Below are 12285 nucleotides of genomic sequence, written 5' to 3'. Positions count from 1 at the left end.
ATGCTGAATATGTATGATTATTTTAATATATTTATTAATAAATAAAATTAATCCAAAATTATACAAAAATTATTACAAAATGAAAAATAAAAATTTTTACACAGAGATGGAAATGATATAATGTTTTTTTTTAGCATTTCAAGAATGTTAATAATATAGGAGGAAAGATTCCCATATAATGTTAAGAAAACTTAGATACAAAGCCAGATGTATATATACATTTTTATACCAATTACATAAATAGAAAATCTCAAATAGACTGACTCTTTCACATGCACAAACTGGTAAGAGCTACACTAAAATAGTATTAAGGATTATTCTGTGCTGTAGGATTATGTGTATATTTCCTTTGCCTTTTTAACTTTTTTTTAACATATTCTGCATTTTCTAAATATCTTCAACTAAAGCCTAGAACTATAGAATGAGGCAAAACAATGTCAAGACAAATATGGCATGATGCATCGTCTTTGATTTTGGGGGTCTAACAATAGAACAGGACTTATGAGGACTTTATTCCATGCCCCTTCCATTCTAGGGAGCATGGCATTACACTATCTCTGCACACCCAGGGAGAGTCCCTGCTGCCAGGGGGCCTTCTCCCCAACTGCCGCACCTCTCAGCTATCTGCAGGTAACCTGTGGAAAGGTACTATTCCACGTCCTGCGAGACGGCCTCCTCAAAAACCTTCTGCTGCTCCTTCAGCCTCATTTGCTGGGTATGCTCCATTTCCAAGACCTTCTGGGTGTGCTCTACTTCTAGTTCAACTTTGAAGATTTCAAGTTCATTCCTCTTATTTTTCCTGTAATTTTCCAGTTATTGGGACTGCTTATATTTTATTTTTCTATTGCCCATATAAAACGTCCAGATTCAGCAGGTGGGGTTTTTTTTGTGTGTGTGTTTTTTTTTTTAAACTGGAGAGGAATTCAGATGAAAGTCCTTAAATCTGGAGAGCCTGAGGAAGGGGTATCCTTGAGAGAATACAAGTGTTTCCTACCCAGTTAACTTATCTGTTTTTTTCTTTTATTTTTAATTTAATTTATTTATTTTTGGTTGCACGGGGTTTTCATTGCGGTGCACGGGCTTCTCACCACGGTGGCTTCTCTTGTTGCAGAGCCCGGGCTCTAAGCCCACGGGCTTCAGTAGTTGTGGTACTAGAGCACAGGCTCAGTAGTTGTGGTGCATGGGCTTAGTTGCCCCGCGGCATGTGGGATCTTCCCGGACCAGGGGTCGAATCCGTGTCCCCTACATTGGCAGGTGGATTCTTAACCACTGCACCACCAGGGAAGCCCCAGCAGCTGGTTTTTATCTCCTAAAAACTAGCCATTAAATATGTCAGGTTTGCTGTCATAAATTCTAAATCTGGTATTAAACCTGGAAGTTGCTGAGGATGCACCTGTAACTCTTAGCTCTGTCTTCTTTTTCTCCCAGTGTGCTGAAAGCATAACCACCTTGCTATCCACCAGCTCTCTAGCACCGGCACATTCTTTGGTTCTTCTGTGAAGTGCAGCCCATGTATCTTCATACCTGCTAAGTAATTCTAGTCCAGCAGAGCACTTTGGCAAATATGGGATATTTTGGGGCCAATTTTTCCAGTTGTTGAAAAGCTTTCTGAAGTATATTAGTTAAGAAGAATTATAGAAAGATTGTTATAAACTAACTCAATATTTTCTTATTTCTTTAATTCTAATATAATACCTATTCTCAACAACTTATTAAAAATGTTTTAAAGCTTTTAAACTTAAGCTATCTATGATTTAAAGGCATTTTAACTCATGCAAGTTCTGCTTTTTGATGAAATAAAGTATTCCCAGTTCTCCTTTATCTTCTTTAGTTTCATCATGCTTAGATTCCAGTGCACTATTCACTTAGAATACTCTTTTTCATATTCTGCCTATTCAAAGGTCTCTGAAGGAGAGAAAGAATTATTCTAAGAATAAACGCTTTGCTTTTATAAATTACAATCGTCTTCCTTCTTGGGAGGACTTTGTGATTTAGAATTCTTTCTAAACTCTGGCACCTTTGTTCCATTCAAAATATTATTGTAGAATTTCCAAGTACCTCAAGGATAATGGGAGCATTTTAAATTTGAATCTCTACACATCCTCCAAGGGAAAAACTTCTGATCAACAAAGTTAGATAAGAAAATCTTGCATAGTTAATATTAACAGCATAACTAGGACACAGAGAATACTCCTTCAGTTTACTTTAATGGTGCATAGCCACCCAAGACCACAGAGTGTGTTTAATGCCTGTACTTAAGTGGAGCCCACGCCTGAATGGAGGTTAACAGGCAATTGTGATGAACACAGGAGAGTGCTGTACGGTTCTAGTAGGGATGACCACAGATAACATCTAATAATATTTATATTTAGAAGCAGAGGATCCTAACCATGGTAAGATAACACAGAGAACATTTAATAGGGAATTAAACAGAATGACTTTAAATTATGTGATACCAAAGACGGCAGTGTCATACAAGCAACAACTCTGAAGGCAATGGAGGATCCTCAGGAAGGGACTCTTTGGAGGCTTGGTGGTGAACAGAAATAAAAAGATGGCTGAAAATCAAAACCTTACTAGAATTAGAAAACAGCAAAGAATCAAAATGTGTTAGAACAGAAGAGATTCTATTACTTTCCATTTGTTGAAGAAAGAAAACTGTAGCAGCAGGAAAGGTTTCTCTTGAACTAAGAATTGAAGTATGCCACCAAACCTCACCTTTATATAATTTTTCTGCTGTTAGTCCCAGAAAAATCAAACAATAATTAAAAACATCAAATAAATATGAACACTGATCCCATCAGAGCTACCATAATAAAAGAAAGCATAAACATAATATTTTTAGGCAAAAATTTCTCTAAACTAAGCTAAGAACAAAAAAGAAAAGTGTAAGACAACATTCTGACCTGAATTAAATGTAATTAAACAAGCATTTGCAGAATTGAAATAATACCACAAATCAGAAATACAAAGAATCTGACTACAAATGGACAAATAAAAGAATATAAAATCAGAATTGAATGAATTAAAGAAATGAGAATTAAAGAGTAGAATCTCTGGAATGAAGGCTAAATGACAAAGGTTTCCAATGGAGAATATATGCAATCAAAAACATAACATAGGGCTTCCCTGGAGGCACAGTAGTTGAGAGTCCGCCTGCCGGTGCAGGGGGCACGGGTTCCTGCCCCGGTCCGGGAAGATCCCACATGCCACGGAGCGGCTAGGCCCGTGAGCCATGGCCACTGAGCCTGCGCGTCCGGGGCCTGTGCTCTGCAACGGGAGAGGCCACAACAATGAGAGGCCCGCGAACCACAAAACAACAACAACAACAACAACAAATGGGATTTAGAAAATAAAAGTGTAAAAAAGCCCAAAAATGTCTAAAAAGGTAAAAGTCATGAGAAAGAAGTTGTGTGTGTGTGTATTCAAGACATACAGCAAATTAGATGAATTTTTATAGAAATATTCTACTTAATAAATGAAAAAGAATTATAGAATTAAAATATTATTTTTCTATACCTAATATTAATCAGCAATGACTATTATTATGATAAAATAAGAAACAGTAGTGCTTCATGACTTTCTTTGTGGAAGAACACAGCTGCCCTTATGGCATAATAGTCCAAAAGGGAAAAGCCTTCTAGATCTAACTAAGAATTTACAGGATGTAAAGAAGGCAGAGGGGTATGTTAAATCATACCATGGGGATGCAATCAGCATTATCCAGACAGTAGAAAACTCTAAGGACAGGTAAATCTGTGTCCTCAACAAATGAATTTATAAGAGGAGGCAGGGAGAGAGAGAGAAGTGGAGGCTATAGCTAAAAACAGACTTTAAGAGACATAGCAACTAATGTGAGGATCTTATTTGGATTATGATTCAGAAACATTATCAGCCAATTGAAAATTTGAATACTGAGTGAATATGTGATGGTAGTAAGTAACTACTGTTAATTTTTTTTTTTTTTTGCGGTATGCAGGCCTCTCCCGTTGCGGAGCACAGGCTCCGGACACGCAGGCTCAGCGGCCATGGCTCACAGGCCCAGCCGCTCCAAGGCACGTGGCATTTTCCCAGACCGGGGCACGAACCCGTGTCCCCTGCATGGGCAGGCGGACTCTCAACCACTGCACCACCAGGGAAGCCCTACTGTTAATTTTAAGTATGATTATGTTGCTACCTTGATGTTACTTTTTAAAATATTTTTCTTACAGAGATGTGATTGCATACCTATGCTATTCTTTTTTAGTTCATGAAGTTAAAACAGAATCATAAGGTCTGCCCAAAGTGAAAAGAAAGGCTTCTCGCTAGAATCTGCAGGTCAAGGTCCCTCAAGTTCTCCTGTTTCTTGGAGTTGGCAAGCAGTCCTCTGAGGCTTTGGAGTGCTTAGGTCTCATCCCTGTGGTCCTCCTCCCTCATTTCATACTCCATTCCACAGTTTGTCCTCTTATGGGCTATCACCAAAGGAAAATTCACAGCCTCAAAATTAACTCCATATAGAGCTCCAGCACAGCTTAATTATCAAACAAAATCAAATGATAAGTTTGTTAGGGATTTTATGGTTTCCTTTGTGGGTTTTAACACTAAATATTTAATATATCTCTCTACTTATATCTCTACCTCTATCTCTCTCTCTGTCTCTCTCTGTCTCTCTCTGTCTGTCTCTCTTTCTCTCTCTCTCTCTCTATCATGAGCTTCAAGAGCTTATGGAATAGAGTGGTGAAAAAAAAAACATCTCTACTCTCACTCTGGTGGAACATGGCAAATAAAATGTTGGGTTGAAACTTATAGAATCCAGACAAAGTTCTAGCACATATTAGTGTTGAACCTTAGACAAGACTTTTTTTTTTTTCGATCTTCAACATACCACATACTAAAGAGAAATTCCCATTACAGTAGATCTAACAGAATTGTCTTCATCAGATGATGACATATGATAAAGGGCCATTTCCACCACAAAGAGCAAGATTTCTGCTTCCTCAACAAATTATTTGTTTTTTCAATAGTTTATAAAAGTCAAATCCCAATAAAAAAGGAATACACATAAAAATCTATACATAAGTTTTTGTAAAATTAAGGGAGAGTTCATATCTAATGCAACTAGGAATAAACATAGCCTCTATATTCATCCTATACATATGTGCAAATACATATATACACATATGCATACACTTAAATGTTTTGTTTATAATATCCTTGGTATTAAAATTATAGTTACAATATTTATAATAATTCTTAATGCAAGGTGTATATACCAAATTAATACTTTGTAGATATTCATTTAAAGAACTTCTAATACCTGAAATATAATTACCTTTATTTTGTAACTTTTGCTTTATATTATGATTCAAAAATAACTATGAAGAAGTGGGGCAAATTCATTATTTTTTTCTTCTACACTAAGATATTTAGATTGATGATGAAGCACATCGTTAACCAAGGTAAAGAGAGGGACTCCTTACAGCTGCAGCTGGGAGTGAAAATCAGAAGATCTAAAGGGCAACTGTAGCTTGACACTTAAATTTTGGAAATAACAAGCTCTATCAATTTTATTTTTAGGAATATTTACTGATATGGAAAAATTTACAGGATTAATTAAGTAAAAATGCAAGTTGCATAAAAATTCATAAACTCATAACTTAAACATATATTTCTATAAATTTAAAATTCGGTATTCAAAATATAAAATGAACATCTTGGAAAATATTAGAATAAATAATTAGAAACAAGAATAAAATCAGTAAAGTTCATTATTTTATCTTGTGTGTTACATGATAGCCACCTTGGTTAGAACATATTTTAAAATTCTTCTGCTTCTTTATGTTTTTGTTTTTCTCAGAAAAGCTTGTACTTTTTATAATAAAAATATGGAAACTTGCCAAGAGCTTAAATAAAAAAAATCCAACATCAATAATGCCATATTTGTTAATGTTAATGCTATATCTGTTATAATATAAAATATGAAGTACAAACCAAAATAACACCTTATGTTCCCTCACAATTATTCTTGTAATAAGACATTTCTTGAAGTTTTCATCAAGGTTAAGAGTGAACTAATGGTTCAGTAATTCAAAAGATATTATTACCTTCTGCGGAAAGCTAGAACAATCAGCGTAAGAATGACTAAGGGGAGAAAATCCTTAAGGTCACTTGAATTTTTCTTTGCAGTTGCCTAATCTGTATCTTCAAGAAAAATTGATTCTCCTTATCTTGAAAGACACTGGAAATAGTTACATAATAGAATATGAAAAATTTGGAAAATATTATGCCTCACACAATTTTGAATTATTGTGTTGATCATTTTATTTGTAATGTCCTCTCCAGAAATGCAAAACTCCTCACAATTATTACATTATTTATATCTACTGGCTTTTTCAAGTGGTAAAATAAAGTAGAATATGCACAAACAGCAAATGTTCATTACATAATTAAGGCACTCAAAAGGCACACTATTATCTATTCCAAATTATTTGTCAATTTTAACATTTCTGTTCTTCAAAAAATAAGATCCTACTTCTACTACATGGAAATAGGAAACAACAACAACAAAAAAGAAGCTCATATGAATGTTATTTAATGTATTTGTTTATTTCACATTGCGTCTGCCTGAAAAATGCTTAAACTGGCACGCAATTCCATATGTTTAGTCAAGCAGTCAATTTTTCTAAAAATATAATCATAACTCTATTATAGAGCTTCTATAAACTACAAATAACCTATAGAACAATTATAAAGAGCATGAGCCCTGAAGGTGAAAATTTCATAGGTTCAAATCTCAACTTCACTAGTAACCAGAACTTTGCTCTTAGGCAAGTCAAGTCCCTTAGTTTTTTTGTATTTAAAATAGGATAATAATATAGGGTTATCGTGAAGATAGAAATGACTAATATCAGACACAAAAAAGCACTATATAAAATCTAGTCATTATTATTAGTATTATTTCTGCTGATAATATTATATTTACTACTAGTAGTGTTAGTAACACTGAAGGTAGTATTATTTGAATTTTACTTGCAATAAAAACTCAATAACATATTCTGATAGTCTGTGGTAGAATATTAATTCCAATTTCCTGATCATGAAGCCATTTCTACTGTACAAATGAAATCTCTTAGTGTTTTTTCAGAAAAGAAGAAAAGCACTAAGATGTAGAGGCATTTATTGTCTGCAGATTATTATGTGAAAATTTCTAAGCACGTTATTGAATTTTTGCAACAATTGAGGTAATTATTTTTTGTTCATATTTTATAGATGCTGAAGCTTTATACTCTAAATGTTTGGCAGAGTGAACACTGCTTTTCTGTAGAAAAAGGAAAACTCAGTCTTTGACCCACAATATTATAATTAAGCCATTCTTTAGATGTAACACAAAGTAGCTGTATGTGTTTATTTTTCTGATATGGAAGTGACACTAATTGTCACATAATCTATTTGGAGAAAATGTAGGAGTATGGAAAGATATTGAGAGACATATTTTGCCTAAATCACAGGGTTTTTTTGTGAGGGTCCCAGGAAATGTTTGTGGAAATGCTTTGTGAACTGTGAGAATATATGCCACTGGAGCACTGCACAGCTTTGGGAGTGCTGTGGTAGTTTTGTGTGTGTGTTTCTTGTTGTTGTTTTGTTTTTGACAAAATTGGAGTATTCAGTAGAATTTTTAAAAATTCAAGCTGGGAGTCACACATACCCCAGAAGAGATATAGTTAACTTTTTTCTTTTTCTTCTTTATAATATCATAATCTACAAATGATTTTTTAGAATACTGTGTTAAATATTGTTTTGACTTATATTCCTTTTTATTTTTTAATATTCTATAAGCATTCAATAATGGTCCTTGAGAACTTGTTTGCCTCTTGGAATATGTATGTAGAGATAATTCCAAAATTTTCATTTTGGAACTTTTTTTATAAAACATGTTACTATTTCAAGATTAATTATTTTAAAAGAATTATATGCTCATTTTAATTTTACATAATATTTTAGAAAGTACTTCTTTTGGCTATCCTGTATTTATTATAAGTAATGACATTTGCAATGAAACTAGTAGCTTGCAAAGCAATAATTATCATTATTGCATTCTCAATTGTAGAATTATACATAAAGGAATCACTAGAGCATTGAATTTCAGCCTGTAATAAACCTAAGAAAACATGTTATTCAGCAAGTTCATTTTATAAATGAGGAGATCTCAGCACAAGGTTGGATGAGACAGATCCTGGACCTTTGCATCACATCCCATAGTCTCCTAGGGATTCTGTCAAAAGAAAACACCTAAAAGTGGCTCAACATGATTTAGCATGCAAATCATTTGAGGAAGTTTAAATTTATTAGTAGGCTTTATGAGTTAAATTTCAGAAATATCATAGGTTTTATTAATAGAGTTTCAGCACTATAATTTTAAGATTCTGTGTCTCTTCAACTTTCCTACTGAAAAAAATGATTGTGATTTCTTAAGCACTGTATCCTGGTGCCTGGCACATTGTCATCATCATCATCATCATCACCATCACCATCATCATCATTAAATATTTGAATAATTCTTACTATACTCTAGACACAGTTCTAAGAGCATTGGATAGATTATTTCCTTCTATTCTCACAGTCACATGAGGTCAGAACTATTATTATCATACTGATTTTACAGATAAGGAAACTGAGGCAGAGAGAGGCTAAGTTACTTGATAAGCATACACAGCTGAAAAGTGGCAAAATCAGTATTTAAACACAGAATTTGGTTCTTCAGCATTCTTTACCATTGTACCATGTTGCTTCAGCTATATGTTCCATTAATTATGCATTCATTAGCTGATTTTAGTATAGCCCAGTGAAGTATTTAGAACTCTGCTCAATATTCTGTAATAATCTAATTGGGAAAATAATTTGAAAAAGAATAGATACATGTTGATGTCACAGAACCAATGAGAAGATGCTATGGTCTGAATGTTTATGTCACCCCAGAATTTATATGTTGAAATTCTAATCCCCAAAGGTGATGGTATTAGGAGGTATAGCCTGTGTGAAGTGTCTAAGTCATGAGGGTGGAGCCCTCCTGAATGGGATTAGTGCCTTGTAAAAGAGGCTCCATAGGGATCCCCAGCCCCTTCTACCAGGTGAGAACACGGCAAGAAATAGGCAGTCTGCAACCCAGAAAAGGGCCTTCACTAAAATCCAACCATGCTGGCACCCTGACCTTGGACTTCTAGCCTTCAGAACTGTGAAAAATAAATTTCTGTTGTTTATAAGCTACAAAAAAAGAATAGATACCTGTATAAGTGAATCACTTTGTTGTACACCTGAAACTAACACAACATTGTTAATCAACTATATTATATATATTCCAATATAAAAGAAAAAGTTAAAAAAGCTACTGTATTCTCAAAATTACAGAAAAAAATAATCAAAGAACTCAAGTGCCTTATCCAAGCTTATGTAATAAGAGGTACAAGTGACATTCAGAAAGGGAAAAACCTAAATATAATTCCAGTCCTCTTTCAACATCATCTTAAATTAACAGGTTGGAATATATCAGAAGAAAAATAGGCTATACTGAGGACTGATTCTAAACTTAAATTCATATTTTTCTAAGACAAAATATATATCAAAATATCTTTAATAGCAAATCATAACTTGGAGGGGACAAGCACAAATGTAGACACAAGAGCAAGGCAAATAATAATTTTGCAAATGCCTCTTATAAACAAATTGCACAGAGTATTTCAAAGGCTCAGCAAGCACTTTTCTACATGGTGAGCATGATTCATGCCCACCCCCATATATAACTCCTCCATAGTCTTCTTACAGTGTATCTTTTCTGTTTCCTGCTTTAAATGTCCATTTTCAAAGAATCATTAAATCAATAAGAGAGTGTACTGGGAAATTCATGATAAGATGAATACCAATATAGTTTTTGCTTACATTCCTTTTTCCCTCAAACTTGAATAAATTAGGAGTCTATATGAGTAATGTCTGTAGCCTTATTGTTCTTATATAATCTTCAAGCATCAAGCTCCAGAATAAAAGATCTTAATCACCTCCCTGGGGCCCCTGAAACTTCAATTACTTCACCTAAAACAAAATCCCCCCCAAAATGGTATTCTAATTACCTACTTTTCTTTAGGATCAAAGAGATAGTACAAGAAAGACCCTTATAAAAGGAAAAAATTTTTGAAATAGAGAGCAATATATTGATGCAAATCATATTAATAAATTCTTATCAAATGTTAGAGGTTCTGTATATAGTTTTCTTCCTATTTTCATGATGTGTTTTTGGTTCTAGAATTGTAATATAAAGTTGATAAATAAGGAAAGGCTAGGATAGTATAATGAGTTAGAGTATTTTTTATTTTATTTTCAACAGAAATAATAAAACCTGTTTTCTGAGACTTGTTTTTAACTTACCTACTCATTTCCAATTCAGTTCTTGTTTTTTTGTCATTCTATAGCACCTCCCTGAACAGAGAACTTTTGATCCTGAAACTGGATAAACTAATTCAGATTCTATTCAAGCAGTTCCTACTGAATAGGATGAAAAATGTGGTCAGTTGATTTGTGTCTTCAGTGAAGATAAATGCCTAGTAGTGAGTAAATATTGGATGCTTATGAACTTAAAATTAAACTACTAGATAAGTAAAATTTCTGGTCTCTACTCTGTGCCAGTTTCTGATTATGTTTTATTTTCCCTCCCCTCTTTTCATCTTCATATCTCAACATCAAACAGGACTAAGCCAAACTGAAAATCATGGCCTCATACTTTCTAGTTAGTATCCGGCCTACTTTAATCTGGCATCTTTCACCATTGAAATTTGCCCATTTTAGTGAATTATTTCAATCTTTATGTTTTACTTGCTCTTTGTACATTGTAAACAATTATTCATACCTTCATGGAAATTTTCTCCTACTTTGCTTATGAAAAACCAGTTTTGTACAGTTTTTATTGTTTAATTATGAACATTCCGTTTCAATTCACACATCTGTTTCCTCTTCTCCTCTTTCCCTCTCCTGTTGTTTTCCCTCTTTGTGTATCTCTGTCTCTTTCTCTGTCTTTGTCTCTCTGTCTCTCTCTCAGTCTCCTCAATTTAAAATGCCTGTCTCAAAGATTTCATCCATTCCTTGGTTTACTAGTCATACTCTGAAGCCTCCTAAATCTGTATCTCTAGTCCAGGTAACTATCCTGGGTTCCAGACAAATATATACCTAAGTACTGTACATCTTATCTGAGCCCTCCCATAGACATGTGGAACTAAACATGCCGAATGTGAAAAATGCTTGTCCACACTATTTCCAATATTAACATACAACACCATAAACTAAAAAGTTGCCCAAACCAGAAATTATTGAAGCAATTTACACTACCCTTATACCTTTTATCCCCTCTTTCAAATGTATCTGTCATCAGGTTCTGTATATTCAACTTAATATAAAGACTATCCCCACCTCTGCAGTTTCTGGTCTCACAGTGTCTTGGATATTAGTATCTAGTATCATAGTGTATAATATAATGTAAAGTCACATGGTCAGGAATGCCCCATCAAATGTCTCTTCCCAACTGAAAACTAGGTGCTCTAAAATGCAAACTGAGTTATTTTATTTCCCTGCTTAAAATCAATCAACGGTTTCTGTTAACCACAAAATAGATCTTAAGTTAGAAATGGAATAAAAGATTCCTTATGATTTACTCCTTCTTTTGCAATCTTTACCCCATTGTTTTCTTTCTCACTTCTCAAAATATAGTACTATCTGGCTACATCAACTTCCAAAATATACTACACTGTATTATGCCTTCAGGTCGATAGCCATGTTTTCATCTGCCTGGAAGATGCCTTTCCTCTGTATATCCTACACTTCTATCAGGATTCAGTTAAATTATTCTAGAGTAAAATGTTCACTGTATAACTAACCCAGGATAACCTCGTACACCGTTTGGGGGCGGGTCACTTAAATTTTATATCTTTGTTGTTTTTGCCAGATCCATATGAAGTCAATGACTTAGATGCTCTTACTCATAGTGTGATTATTCTTCGCTACTAATTCCACTGAAGTACCACCTTATTTCTTATCAGTTAGAACTAACTCCGATTTCTCATCCCAGGCATTCTATTTACACCCATTTGATTACAGACATTTCTTTCACTCTCCTTTCGCTTAAATAAGCTGGCATTTTTTCAGGGTCTATACTCATCTATTGTCACTGTATGTGATACCTTGCATAACCAGCCTAGGCTCTGAGCTACACTGTAGCAGAGCATTAGAGATCCTCACTGTGAGTCCTGTTTCCATATCATCCATGTT

The 12285-nt window shown here is 34.1% G+C and overlaps 1 pseudogene; it reads right to left on the bottom strand.

The window, feature by feature from the left end:
* Positions 1–546: 546 nt before the first annotated feature.
* LOC101318999 (dysbindin pseudogene) overlaps positions 547–12285 on the bottom strand; it is a 62031-nt pseudogene continuing 50292 nt past the window's right edge.

The sequence above is a fragment of the Tursiops truncatus genome, chromosome 4 (assembly GCF_011762595.2).
Source record: "Tursiops truncatus isolate mTurTru1 chromosome 4, mTurTru1.mat.Y, whole genome shotgun sequence".
NCBI classification, from domain to species: domain Eukaryota; kingdom Metazoa; phylum Chordata; class Mammalia; order Artiodactyla; family Delphinidae; genus Tursiops; species Tursiops truncatus.
This window is presented reverse-complemented; position numbering and strand designations above follow the sequence as displayed.